Source organism: Scyliorhinus torazame, chromosome 7 (assembly GCF_047496885.1).
Source record: "Scyliorhinus torazame isolate Kashiwa2021f chromosome 7, sScyTor2.1, whole genome shotgun sequence".
NCBI classification, from domain to species: domain Eukaryota; kingdom Metazoa; phylum Chordata; class Chondrichthyes; order Carcharhiniformes; family Scyliorhinidae; genus Scyliorhinus; species Scyliorhinus torazame.
The window spans coordinates 74,251,052-74,264,217 of record NC_092713.1 but is presented as its reverse complement, the minus strand read 5'-3'; positions in this window follow the sequence as shown (position 1 = coordinate 74,264,217).

The window sequence follows — 13,166 nt, the reverse complement described above, 5'->3', positions numbered from 1 at the left end:
TTCTGTGATTGGTTGTGGTGTTGTGTGTTCTGATTTGTCTGTTGGTGTGTCTATCATGATGTGTGTGTTTGAATATCATGACAACTAGTAGACCTCCGCCCAGAAACAGAGCACATCCTGGGCCCTGACTTTATGCGTAAATGCAAACCAGTCCTTTGATCCGACAAACTGCTGGGTTTGGTAGATGGTCGAGGCAGATGAATCCCTGGTGGAAGTTTCCAAAAGGGAAATATACCGACAGGGATTGCACGATGGGAGAACTGTGGATAAAGCCCAATGACTGATACCCGCGAGCACAGGGAATCTGCAAGCATTTGCAAGCCATAAGCATAACTGTGGCTGGATAACAGGGAGGGGGGGCTAGTGATAGAAGACCCCGACCCAAAACCCCAGAAAAGATAAGGCTTCCCTAAACAGGCTGAAGGTGAGGTAGTCAAGGTAATAAAAAGCCTACTATGGCAGGGAGTACTGCAGATAGCCTCCACCAACAATTCCCCATTTGGCCAGTCAGGAAACCGGACAGTTCTTGGAGGCTGACAAATGACTACCGTGAACAGAATAAAACAGTCGCAATCACGCACCAACAATAGTGACCAGCCACAAAACTGTGATGAAACAGGCCCCTCAGGCCAAGTGTTTCACGTGCTGGACAGAAGCAACGAGTCTTGATCGATTCTCCCAAGTAAACAGTACCAATACAAATTGTGCATTCTCTTTTCAGCGTCAACAATACACGTGGACCTGCTTTCCACATTTATATCCCATCAGCGACTGGCGAAAGGGCTGGAAGGATTTTCATGGCTCAGCTGCCTAATTCAATATGTTGACAACCTACTGCTTTAAACGGACACCAGAGGGGGACATTTGAAATTATTAAATGAACTATAGATCCTTCTCACCTCATTGGGGTTAAAAACGAATCCCAAAAAGGCAGAAATCTTGAAATCCCAGGTCTCAGGCTTGGGAACCATAGTCACCAGGGAAAACATGGGATCAAGAGGAAACGTATTGAGTATATAGCCCACTTACTCCTACCCAAAGAAGTGAGCTTGTTGCGTTCCTTTCTAAGCTTGATGGGATATTGCGGGAACCATGTGAAGGTTTTGCCACCAAAGCCTCCCCACAATCAGATCTGTTGAAAAAGAATGCCCCTTGGGAATGGACTGAGCAGCACACACAGGCAGTCTTATAATTAAAACATTCCCTAGCGAAGGCCCTAGCACCACAGGTACCAGACCCAGAACTCCCCTTCGCACTAGAAGTTGCTACCACAAATGCAACACTTGGGGCCGTACATCTACAAGAGTGCCACGGGAGACACGGACCTGTGGCCTATGCTTTCTGGCTCCTAACCCCAGTAGAATAAACTTTCTCGCTGTGTGAGAGATACCTCATGGCTGTTTTCTGGGTGGTACAGCACTTCACAAACATCCCCACCAAGATGCCAGGGACCCACGTTCAATTCCGGCCTTGGGTCACTGTCTGTGTGGAGTTTACACATTTTCCCCAAGTCTGCGCGGGTTTCCTCCGGGTGCTCTGGTTTCCTCCCACAGACCAATGATTTGCAGGTTAGGTGGGTTGGCCATGGTAAAATTCCCTTTGGTGTCCAAAAGATTAGGTGGGATTATGGGGTTAGGCTGTGGGCTTGGGTCTTGGTAGGGTGCTCTTTCAGAGGGTTGGTGCAGACTCAATGGGTCAAATGGCCTCTTTCCGAACTGTAGAGATTATATGATTCTATAAGCCCTCAGGCTGCTGAACTAGCAGCCGTGCTTATGTAGTTAGCCACCCGGCTGAGTTCCCCTCACCGGCAGTCATACACTCGGACAGCAGGCATGTCTGTAATAGTTTAACCGACGTCCTGCCATTGTGAACAAACAAAGAACAAAGAAATGTACAGCACAGGAACAGGCCCTTCGGCCCTCCAAGCCCGTGCCGACCATGCTGCCCGACTAAACTACAATCTTCTACACTTCCTGGGTCCGTATCCCTCTATTCCCATCCTATTCATGTATTTGTCAAGATGCCCCTTAAATGTCACTATCGTCCCTGCTTCCACCACCTCCTCCGGTAGCGAGTTCCAGGCACCCACTACCCTCTGTCTAAAAAACTTGCCTCGTACATCTACTCTAAACCTTGCCCCTCTCACCTTAAACCTATGCCCCCTAGTAATTGACCCCTCTACCCTGGGGAAAAGCCTCTGACTATCCACTCTGTCTATGCCCCTCATAATTTTGTAGATCTCTATCAGGTCGCCCCTCAACCTCCTTCGTTCCAGTGAGAGCAAACCAAATTTATTCAACCGCTCCTCATAGCTAATGCCCTCCATACCAGGCAACATTCTGGTAAATCTCTTCTGCACCCTCTCTAAAGCCTCCACATCCTTCTGGTAGTGTGGCGACCAGAATTGAACACTATACTCCAAGTGTGGCCTAACTAAGGTTCTATACAGCTGCAACATGACTTGCCAATTCTTATACTCAATGCCCCGGCCAAAGAAGGCAAGCATGCCGTATGCCTTCTTGACTACCTTCTCCACCTGTGTTGCCCCTTTCAGTGACCTGTGGACCTGTACTCCTAGATCTCTTTGACTTTCAATACTCTTGAGGGTTCTACCATTCACTGTATATTCCCTACCTGCATTAGACCTTCCAAAATGCATGACCTCACATTTGTCCGGATTAAACTCCATCTGCCATCTCTCCGCCCAAGTCTCCAAACAATCTAAATCCTGCTGTATCCTCTGACAGTCCTCATCGCTATCCGCAATTCCACCAACCTTTGTGTCGTCTGCAAACTTACTAATCAGACCAGTTACATTTTCCTCCAAATCATTTATATATACTACAAAGAGCAAAGGTCGCAGCACTGATCCCTGTGGAACACCACTGGTCACAGCCCTCCAATTAGAAAAGTATCCTTCCATTGCTACTCTCTACCTTCTATGACCTAGCCAAAAGCGAGGCCTGTGGGAGGCCAGAAGATTCATATCGGCAGATGGGAAACCTCTACCATCCGCCCCCCTGCTAATATACATTTTTCAAACTGCCCAAGGACAGGAGTATGGAATCATCAAAGTCAAGGCACACCATGGAACCTCCCCAACCAGAAACATGGGGGCAGATGAATTGGCTAAGTAGGGCGCACGAGAGGGAGATCTATGGCAACTCCCGATTTCCAAGCAGGTAGACGCCATCGCTCTGAGCCAAACTAAGGTTGATGATCTTAAACAGGTGCAGAGCAGCAACGATGAATTAAAACAAATCCAGGCGGGAACACATCTCTGATAAGCTCCTATGACAAACGGAAGGACAAATTGACAGTAAAGGACAGACTTGTCCTTAAAGATGGACAATACGTGGTACCAACGCAGGACTGGAACCAAATTATATACAATGTCCAGGGCCATCAAGGAGCCTTTGGGGTGAGGATTAAGGGATTATGCTGGTGGCCAGGAGTAGGTAAAAATGTACGACACCAGCACCGAACCAACACCGCCAAAGTCTCAGCGAACATCCTTGAGCAGCAAGTCTTCACTCGGTGGGGCCGTCCTTGCAGAATAGTCAGACCAGGGCACTGACTTCACAGCCCAGATAATGCAGAATGTGATGAGTCTATTTGGAATTGACCAAAGGTTCCACATTGCGTATCATCCCCAGTCCAGCGGGATCGTGGTGAGGATGAATTGCACCCTAAAGGGATTGCTCAGAAAAGCTGTCCAGCAGAACAACACAACCTGGGATATAATCCTGCCCTTCGTATTAATGCTGGAGTGGAACACAGTTGCAAATTCCACTGGAATCCTTCCCATCAGCTCCACTCTCACAGTACGAGAAAACGAAACCCCAACCCATGGTCAAAAGGAGAAAAAGACGGGTAGTGATCTGACCACAGAACACGGGGTACATATGACACCGAGACCCATGGAAGTATCTGGTTTGAAGCTTCAATGATGAGGCCATGGAGGAACCAATTCCCGGTAGCCAGAGCTCTCCTACTTAGACAGTAACTCCTTCCAGAAAACATATGGGCACTGCAGCCCCTAATTGGCTTTGTTTTCAAAACCAACAAACCAAGCCTTCATGTAGCCCCAGCCAACAACAAGTTTTTTTAGTGGTCCCCCTCATCATAGGTACATGGCTGGTAATATAAAAAGGGCACAGTCCGCATCCTGATACCGAGAGGCTCCTTCTATGGCCTTCTTCAATGCTCTTCAAGGCTCTAAGTTTTGCCTCATGTATTCATTTCTTCACATCAGCCTCTATGCTTCGGTCGAATGCAGCTGTCGCACATGAAGTCCTGCTTCTATGCTCAAGTTGTATCCTAATTTTTTTAAATTCTCCTCCTTTTTCACATTTTCTTCCACATTTACACCCATCAACAATAAATAATAATCAGCAAGATATGTCAATCCCCATAATAACAACGATCCCATCCGCCCACCAACCCCCAAACCTCAACCCGCATGTTTACATAAACAAATGACAAAAAGGAATCAGGGATTACCCGTAGTCACCCTTAATCTACACAGCTCCCCACCCACCCCCCCCACCCCCCCCACCCACCCCCCAACCAACGCCATCCAGCCTCTGAGAGAGTACCGTACATGATACCCCAGAGTTGTTCCCCCCCCCTCACTCCCGTTCACTGGGCGGCTTAAACCGGCCAGCGTGGAGGCCCCCGCCCGGGTCCCTTTCCCCCTTGCCCGGCCCTAGGAAAGCCCAAAGATCCCCTTTTAGCACACAAACCCCACCTATCCACCTACACCCCAAAGAGCCCTCATTTCGAGTGAAAGTTCCGTCCCTTCCTTTGTCCAAATATATACCACATTGGCTCCTTTAGCCTCTACACCCGCGCGCAGTGATACAAAAAAGAAGAAAATACAGTCATGAGGTTACATCGGCACATGGCCATTCCTCAATTTGTCAGTTCTGCCACAGTCCTTCTGCCTTCGCAAACTCCTCCGCTGCTTCCGCCGTTCCAAAATAAAAGTCCCTGAGCTTATAAGTCACCCTCAGCTTCGCTGGATATACAATGCCACACTGCACCTTGCTAATGTACAGTGCCCTCTTCACCCGGTTGAAGGCAGCCCGCCTCCTCGCCAGCTCCACCGTAAAGTCCTGGTATACACGTATACCAGCTCCAGCCCACTGCACCACCCGCTTCTGCTTGGCCCAGCTCAGGACCTTCTCCTTCACCCTGTACCTGCGGAAGCACAGAGTCACTGCCCTTGGCGGCTCACTCGCCTTTGGTACAGGCCTCCACGACCGATGAGCCCGATCCAGTTCATATCGAGAGGGATCCTCCCCCTCCCCCAATAGTTTTGCCAGCATCGCGGCAAAATACTCAGTCGGCTTCGGTCCTTCAACTCCTTCGGGCAGCCCCACAATCCTCAAATTCTGTCGCCTGGATCTGTTTTCCAGGTCTTCCATTTTTCCTCGCAGATCCTTGTTAGTGTCCATCACCTTCCATATCTCCTTCCCCATCGAGGCAAGTTGATCACCGTGCTGCAATAACGTCTCCTCCACTTCCTTCAGTGCCTCCCCTTGCTCTCGCACCTCCGCCACTGCGCTCGCCACCGCCGTCATCACCGGGGAAACCGCCTCCTCCACCAGCGCACTCAAAACCTCCCTCATCTCCTTCCTCACCATCTCCATGCATTTCTCAATCTGCGCCAACTGCTTTTCGAATTCCGCAGCCATCACCTTAGTTATTTCTTCAGCCGTAAGCACTGCAGCCTCCCCTGGTGCTCCAGCCTCCATTTTCTTTACTGACCCCGTGGTGACCTTTCCACTCCCCAGCGGACTTTCAGCCGCTTTTTTCACGGCCGTTTTTTTGCTGTTTTTTGACATCCTTCTTCTCTGTGCGCTGTCTCCTGACTTTTACTGCCGTCACTGGCCCTAGGACCGGGCGTTACTCCCCAACAATGCCGTTCCCGAACGGGAGCCCTCCAATGCGCGGCTGCCTCCTGCCCGCAGTCACCGGAAGTCCGTTGTTTCCTAATTTTAACCGCACCTTGTGACACTGGATAAAATTTCTCCTCCGAGGGTCAATGTACAGTACAGCTGTGTAGGCCCTGAGGGAACGCCACTCTGGTTTTACTCCTTCAGGTTGTGGTCCTGCCATTAGACTTGTAGACAAGTTCAGTTTCGATGGCAAACTTCTTAGAGTTGCCAGTAATTGGCTCTCTGGTTCTGGAATTCCACGTTGGAAAAGGAACTATCACCCCATCAGTCCCTTTGTCTTCCTGAAATGGTCATGAAAGGGAAACACAGTTCATCGTGTCTTCTTTCTTTGTGAAGTCCTTCCCAATTCATATTAAGCCATACTTGAGTCCATTCCAGTTTGGACAATCTGCATGAATTCTGGAGTCCTTTTGGCAGACGTCCCAAACTGGGTGAAGCTGGCAGCCTCATTGCAAACCATTCCAGCTCCAACGTCCAGAAAACATAACATGACTGGTACTGGCAATTATTTCTTCTCATAGTGTAAATATCCATTGTTGTGGCAGCTGCAGCCCTGGCATGGTCCACCAGCTCTGCCAAAACCCCAAGTAGAAACTCATGAGCGATTCTTTGAGGCCTCAATCATCCTTGTTTTTGTTTTTGCTGTGCTCGTATTCTTCTCCTCATGAGATTTCACCTCTTTTCGAACCATGCGAAGCATACATTTTGCTCCTGTCCTGGAGTATCACACTCATTCTCAGCAACCATGCCCAATTGTCCAGCTATTCCATACCGACACCACCTACCCGTAGGTGGGTAACCACCTTTTACCATGACTTCTGTGGCTGCAAAACTCTGCGTATCATTAGCTGCCGCCTTTTCCTAGTTTACGCAGAATAAAGAAAGACCGGGTAAAGTCCTGATCCCAGCATCAAACCCCTCCTTATCCCAAGAAGCATCAATTTAAACACGGATGCATGACTGCATACAAGCTCGAAACTTCAGAATTTGGGTTAAACCCTCAAAACTCTGGCCAGGCCTGAATTTACACCTGACAAAGTTGACATAGTAAAAGTAAAGGAAGTTGGGAGAATTGATTCCAAAAATGTTTTCAGGGAAAGATTCAACAAATATCTTCACGAGTGGAGAAGAGAGGGTATTTAGGATAAACAGATATTAATTAAGAATAATAAGAGGTGCTACCTTGATAAAAAAAAAAAATTGTGATCAAAACCATGAGAGGCAACGCAGGGGTCGTCCTTGCAAGTCTGATGCAAGTGTTGAAAGGAACCTACCAGACAAGAACTCACCCCGAGCTACCCAGGATACATGTGGTTCTCCCCACCGAATGAATGCAAGGACGGTTCACCACAATGAGAGTATGATGTTCAGATATAAAAATTCAGCAGGTAGTATCTAGAAAAATAAACAGGTGCTCAGATTGCTACTATCTGAGTGTGGAACCCACAAGTGATTGGTGGGGATTCTCCAATAGCGGGTGCACTGAAATCAAGCGTTTGGCCACTGGTGGGGAAGAAGGACTGGAATTAGGTCAAAAATGCCCAGGAAACCTTATAGATGAGGAACATGCAGCCTATGAAATAAGAAGCAGGCTAAAACAGGCCATGAGTACACCCCCCCCCGCCCCCCCGCCCCCCCATTTGTCCTGAAGCCAACCTGGGACCACAAGATGGGTTTGTTTAAAGACACGCAAGCAAAGCACAGAATGACAATATCCATCGCAAATTAGTGCCTGTGGTGGTAGACATAACTAGAATTCAGCTGCCAGAATGGTGTCCTCCCCAACTTAAGAGACTATCCCTCACTTAATCTGCTGGTTACTGAAAAGGGAAATGGGAAGTGATGATGGTAGAGCCAGACCTAGACTAAAGGATCACAGAAAGAGGGATCCAGTTAACCATCTGGCAACTGCATACGGGGCAGGGGTATCCACAATGAATACCTTTGATTTGACAAATTCTATGGACAGTGGATGATAGAGCAGTTGAGGGAGAACCTCACACAAGCTAGCAAGGGAAAGGTCCCATCCTGAATCAGCAACGAGCAAATAGAATACTGTACGGCAGGAAGGAAAACGTATCAAACTGCCAGTTGTGGCAACTGACCATGGTCTGGCTTAATTATTTTTTAATAAATTTAGAATACCCAGGTCCTCAGTGCCGCAGTCCCAGTGCTAACCACTGCGCCACATGCCGCCCATGGTCTGGTTTAATGACACCTGCAGAGGGTAAATCCCTAGGAATGGTATTAGGGATTCCGTTAATCTTAAGTAATAAAATCGGGTTGAAGGTCTTTGAGATTGAAAACATAGGCATTATCTATCTAAGAGGGAATGTGAATGGGCGACGATGGCACCCTACCCTATGCTGTTGAGAAAGAAGGGAGGCTTGTAGGTAGTACTCAGGACAAATGCCAACAAACAGACGAAGTAACCGTACGTCCATACCCAGTATTTCTGAACGAACATGCCCTGTGTGGTTTGCGGACGAGCACAAATTTGAATTGTACAATAGAGGCTCGGAACCTCGACACTGATATCACTTGTGTAGCCTATAGAGGGGGAGGGAGAGTAATGCTTTATAACCTCACTCAAGGAATATCAGTCCCGGGTCGTCAACATGTGACGTCACCAACATTACCTTTTGCATTAGGCCTTACATACCAGCCAGGAGAGGCCTAATCAAATTGATTGACATAGGGTAGCAAGGATAATCCAGGGAACTACAGGCCGGTGAGTCTTATGTCAGTGGTAGGGAAATTACTGGAGAGAATTCTTCGAGACAGTATCTACTCCCATTTGGAAGCAAATGGACGTATTAGCGAGAGGTAGCACGGTTTTGTGAAGGGGAGGTCGTGTCTCACTAACTTGATAGAATTTTTCGAGGAGGTCACAAAGATGATTGATGCAGGTAGGGCAGTGGATGTTGTCTATATGGACTTCAGTAAGGCCTTTGACAAGGTCCCTCATGGCAGACTGGTACAGAAGGTGAAGTCACATGGGATCAGAGGTGAGCTGGCAAGATGGACACAGAACTCGCTAGGTCATAGAAGGCAGAAAGCAGCAATGGAAGAATGCTTTTCTCATTGGAGGGCTGTGACTAGTGGTGTTCCGCAGGGATCAGTGCTGGGACCTTTGCTGTTCGTAGTATATATAAATGATTTGGAAGAAAATGTAACTGGTTCTGATTAGTAAGTTTGCGGACGACACAAAGGCTGGTGGAATTGCGGATTGTGATGATAGTCAGAGGATACAGCAGGATTTAGATCATTTGGAGACTTGGGCGGAGAGATGGCAGATGGAGTTTAATCTGGATAAATGTGAGGTAATGCATTTTGGAAGGTCTAATGCAGGTAGGGAATATACAGTGAATGGTAGAACCCTCAAGAGTATTGACAGAGAGATCTAGGTGTGCTGGTCCACAGGTCACTGAAAGGGGCAACACAGGTGGAGAAGGTAGGCATGCTTGCCTTCATTGGCCGGGGCATTGAGTATAAAAATTGGCAAGTCATGTTGCAGCTGTATAGAACCTTAGTTAGGCCACACTTGGAGTATAGTGTTCAATTCTGGTCGCCACACTACCAGAAGGATGTGGAGGCTTTAGAGAGGGTGCAGAAGCGATTTACCAGGATGTTGCCTGGTGTGGAGGGCATTAACTATGAGGAGAGGTTGAATAAACTCGGTTTGTTCTCACTGGAAAGACGGAGGTTGAGGGGGCGACCTGATAGAGGTCTACAAAATTATGAGGGGCATAGACAGGGTGGATAGTCAGAGAGTTTTCCCATGGTAGAGGGGTCAATTACTAGGGGGCATAGGTTTAAGGTTTAGAGTAGATGTACGAGGCAAGTGCTTTACACAGAGGGTAGTGGGTGCCTTGAACTCGCTGCCAGAGGAGGTGGTGGAAGCAGGGACGATAGTGATGTTTAAGGGGCATCTTGACAAATACATGAATAGGATGGGAATAGAAGGATACACACCCCGGAAGTGGAGAAGATTTTAGTTTAGACAGGCAGCATGGTCGGCACAGGTTTGGAGGGCCGAAGGGCCTGTTCCTGTGCTGTACTTTTCTTTGTTCTTTGTTCTTTATATAGAATGGAAAAGACCCTTGTTAATGCGAATGACAAACTCCGGCAGACCCTTGGACAATATTTTGTGAAATGCGACACCGGAAAAACTACGGAAATCTGGACACGGTTAGCCAAAGTCCACAGAACCCTCTCTAAGGTAGTACAGCAGACGAAGGAAATAAAAAGGGAAATTGAAGAGATTAATGTAACTACTTGGTGGGAGGAGTGGGGCTTGAATATACAGATACCCCATGGGTCCACATCCTCTCACAACTGGTTATATCGTGTATCCTATTCACCGTTAATTTATCAAACCATACTCACAGTAAAATTCATCAGATGGAAAAAGAAACTAACTCAACAACTAAACATTGAAACAATGCTAAGTAGGTGAGAACAGGAGGGGCTACTAAAGAATATATAATGACATTACTTTGGCTATGCATTTCCTCTCAGATTAACTTTGGATTTCAATGTGTTGAAATTTTGTATGGGTTGGTTTCTTTTTTATTTTGATAATGCATTTTTGTACTTCAGACAAGTGAATGTTTTAGTGACAATATTACGGGTATTAAGTGCAGTCGTGTGGCTCCAGGGATTTAGACGGTCTGCCTGGGACCCCGGTATTTGCTGGTGGGAGAGCTTGGTCATGTTTCTGTGATCCTATTCGCTGATGCTCATTGGATCAAGAGGAGGGTCTGCGGCCAAGTGGCCAATGGCTTGAAAATCTAGGCTAGATGCAGAATTGGACAATCAAAAGTAAACAACAGCCAACAGCTTGAGCAGCCAGGCGAGCTGGGAATTCAGACAGACCACGTAAACATAGACACGTGTCAGAGACAAGCAAGGACAAGTGTGAACTTGTCCTGGAAGCTGGGACTGCTCTACCTTGACCAAATAAGGACATTATTTTGTGTATTGGCCAATATCAGCCAGACTCACCGGCACCTCAGTTCCAGTATCGGCCAGTGTGACGGGCACCTCAGTTACCATATATGGAAAGGGCTATGTGCACCTGAGGATGGACCCAGGGGGTCCATATATGGAATCGGCAAGCCCATTGAGTGCTGCAACCACCACCACCCCCCTCCCCCCACCCCATAACCTCATTGGCTGGAAGCCAGAGAATTTTCCAGAAAGGGCGCGAAAGAGATAAGCATAAGAAGAGACATCTGTGAGCTGTAGGCCACACCCCAGCAAAGACTCTACCTCAGCGAAGAATCGACCACCTAGAGAATGCACGGCTACTACAGAAGAGGGCATGTGAGACCAACCTTCACGAAGAAGACCCTGTGTTCAGAGGCCAGGTCATAGGAATTGGCAGAGTTCAGCGAAGGCAGCCTGGCCAAGCTCAACTGCACTGGGAGTATCTCAGATGGACAAAACAGTAATGATATCTTTATTACAGTGACTACATTCACAGACACTAAACTTTTTTAATTTTTAATTTTAAAAAAATTGATATTTTTCCAGAAGACTCCTGGAAATACATAAGATCGATCTTACTGAATCCTCCTAAAATCTCCTGCACAAAGAAGTTTCTATAAAAGGATTAAACAGTCATCTCCCCTCTCTGAATTTAACTATTTGGATTTGTTTTTAAAAGAGTGATCCTTTTTGAAATATTGTTGGTTGAAAATATTTGAACCAAATAGCTATAAAGCCATAGTAGGTCAGTTAATGATTATACAAGGGCTTATATGTCCTCACACATGCAGCTGCTGCCATCTATAGGCATGTGTTTGTTTTGCAATTTTGATAACCTGGCCTCTGAACACTCTTCGTGAAGCTTGGTTGCAATTTGTGCTATAAAAAATTTGAAGTAACCCCAAACATCAAATAGGTTCTTTATTCATTATCTTTATTCATTATTTAGTTAGTTTATGGCAGGGGTTAGGTTACAGGGTGTTGTTGCTAGGGGGGGGGGGGGGGGGGTAGTTCTGCTGACGAGGGAGGGACCTAGGTGTGGGATTATGGAGGAGGTCGGAGGTGGGGGCTGCCAGAAGGCGGGCCGGGGGAAGCGCGACACAGGGGCTGGAGGCGGCCCCAAGAAAGAAGATGGCTGATCGGTGGGGCGCGGATGGGGCGGGGGGGGGGGGCACAGTGCCCCTCAACCAGGCTGATCACCTGGAACGTCAGAGGGTTAAACGGGCCGGTAAAGAGGGCACGTGTATTCGTGCATCTGAGGGCGCTGAAGGCAGACGTAATAATGCTTCAGCAGACCCATCTGAAAGTGGCGGACCAGATCAGATTAAGGAAGGGCTTCCACTTGGGGCTGGACACTAAAATCAGGGGGATTGCGATTTTGGCCAACAAACGGGTGTAATTCGAGGTGGGCAGCACAATCTCGGATGTGGGAGGTAGATTTGTCATGGTGAGTGGCAAGCTTGAGGGAATGTATATGCCTCAAATTGGGATGATGTGGATTTTATTAAGAGACTGCTGGGGAAGATACCTGACCTGGACTCGCACAGGCTGATTATGGGAGGGGATTTTAACACAGTCCTTGACCCCGGCCTGGACCGGTCGTGTTCAAGAACGGGTAAGGTGCAGGCAATGGCAAAGGAACTGAGGGGGTTTATGGAGCAAATGGGGGGGGGGGGGGCTGATCCATGGAGGGCTAGTTGGCCGATGGGGAGGGAGTTTTCGTTCTATTCACAGTTCCATAAGGTGTATTCCCGAATTGATTTTATCATGAGCAGGGATTTGCTAGCAGGGGTGACAGACGTAGAATACTCGGTGATTGCTATTTCGGACCATGCCCGCACTGGCTGGATCTGCAGGTCTGCAAGGAAAGTTTTCAGCACCCTCAATGGAGGCTGGAGGTCGGTTTGTTGGCGGACGAGGCGGTGTGTGAAGGTGAGGAAATGTATGCAAATCTACCTGCAGGCCAATAACACAGGGGAAGTCTCAGCTGCGGTGCTCTGGGAGGCGCTGATGGCAGTGGTGAGAGGGTAGCTGATTTTGATTAGAGCACATAGGGACAGGACAGACAGGGCAGAAATGGACCGACTGCTAAGGGAGATCTTACAGACAGACAGGAGATATGCGGAGACCCCAAAGGCAGAGCTATTAAGGGAACGATGAAGGCTACAGACTGAGTTTGGGGTGTTGTCCACAGGTAAGGCAGTGGAGCAG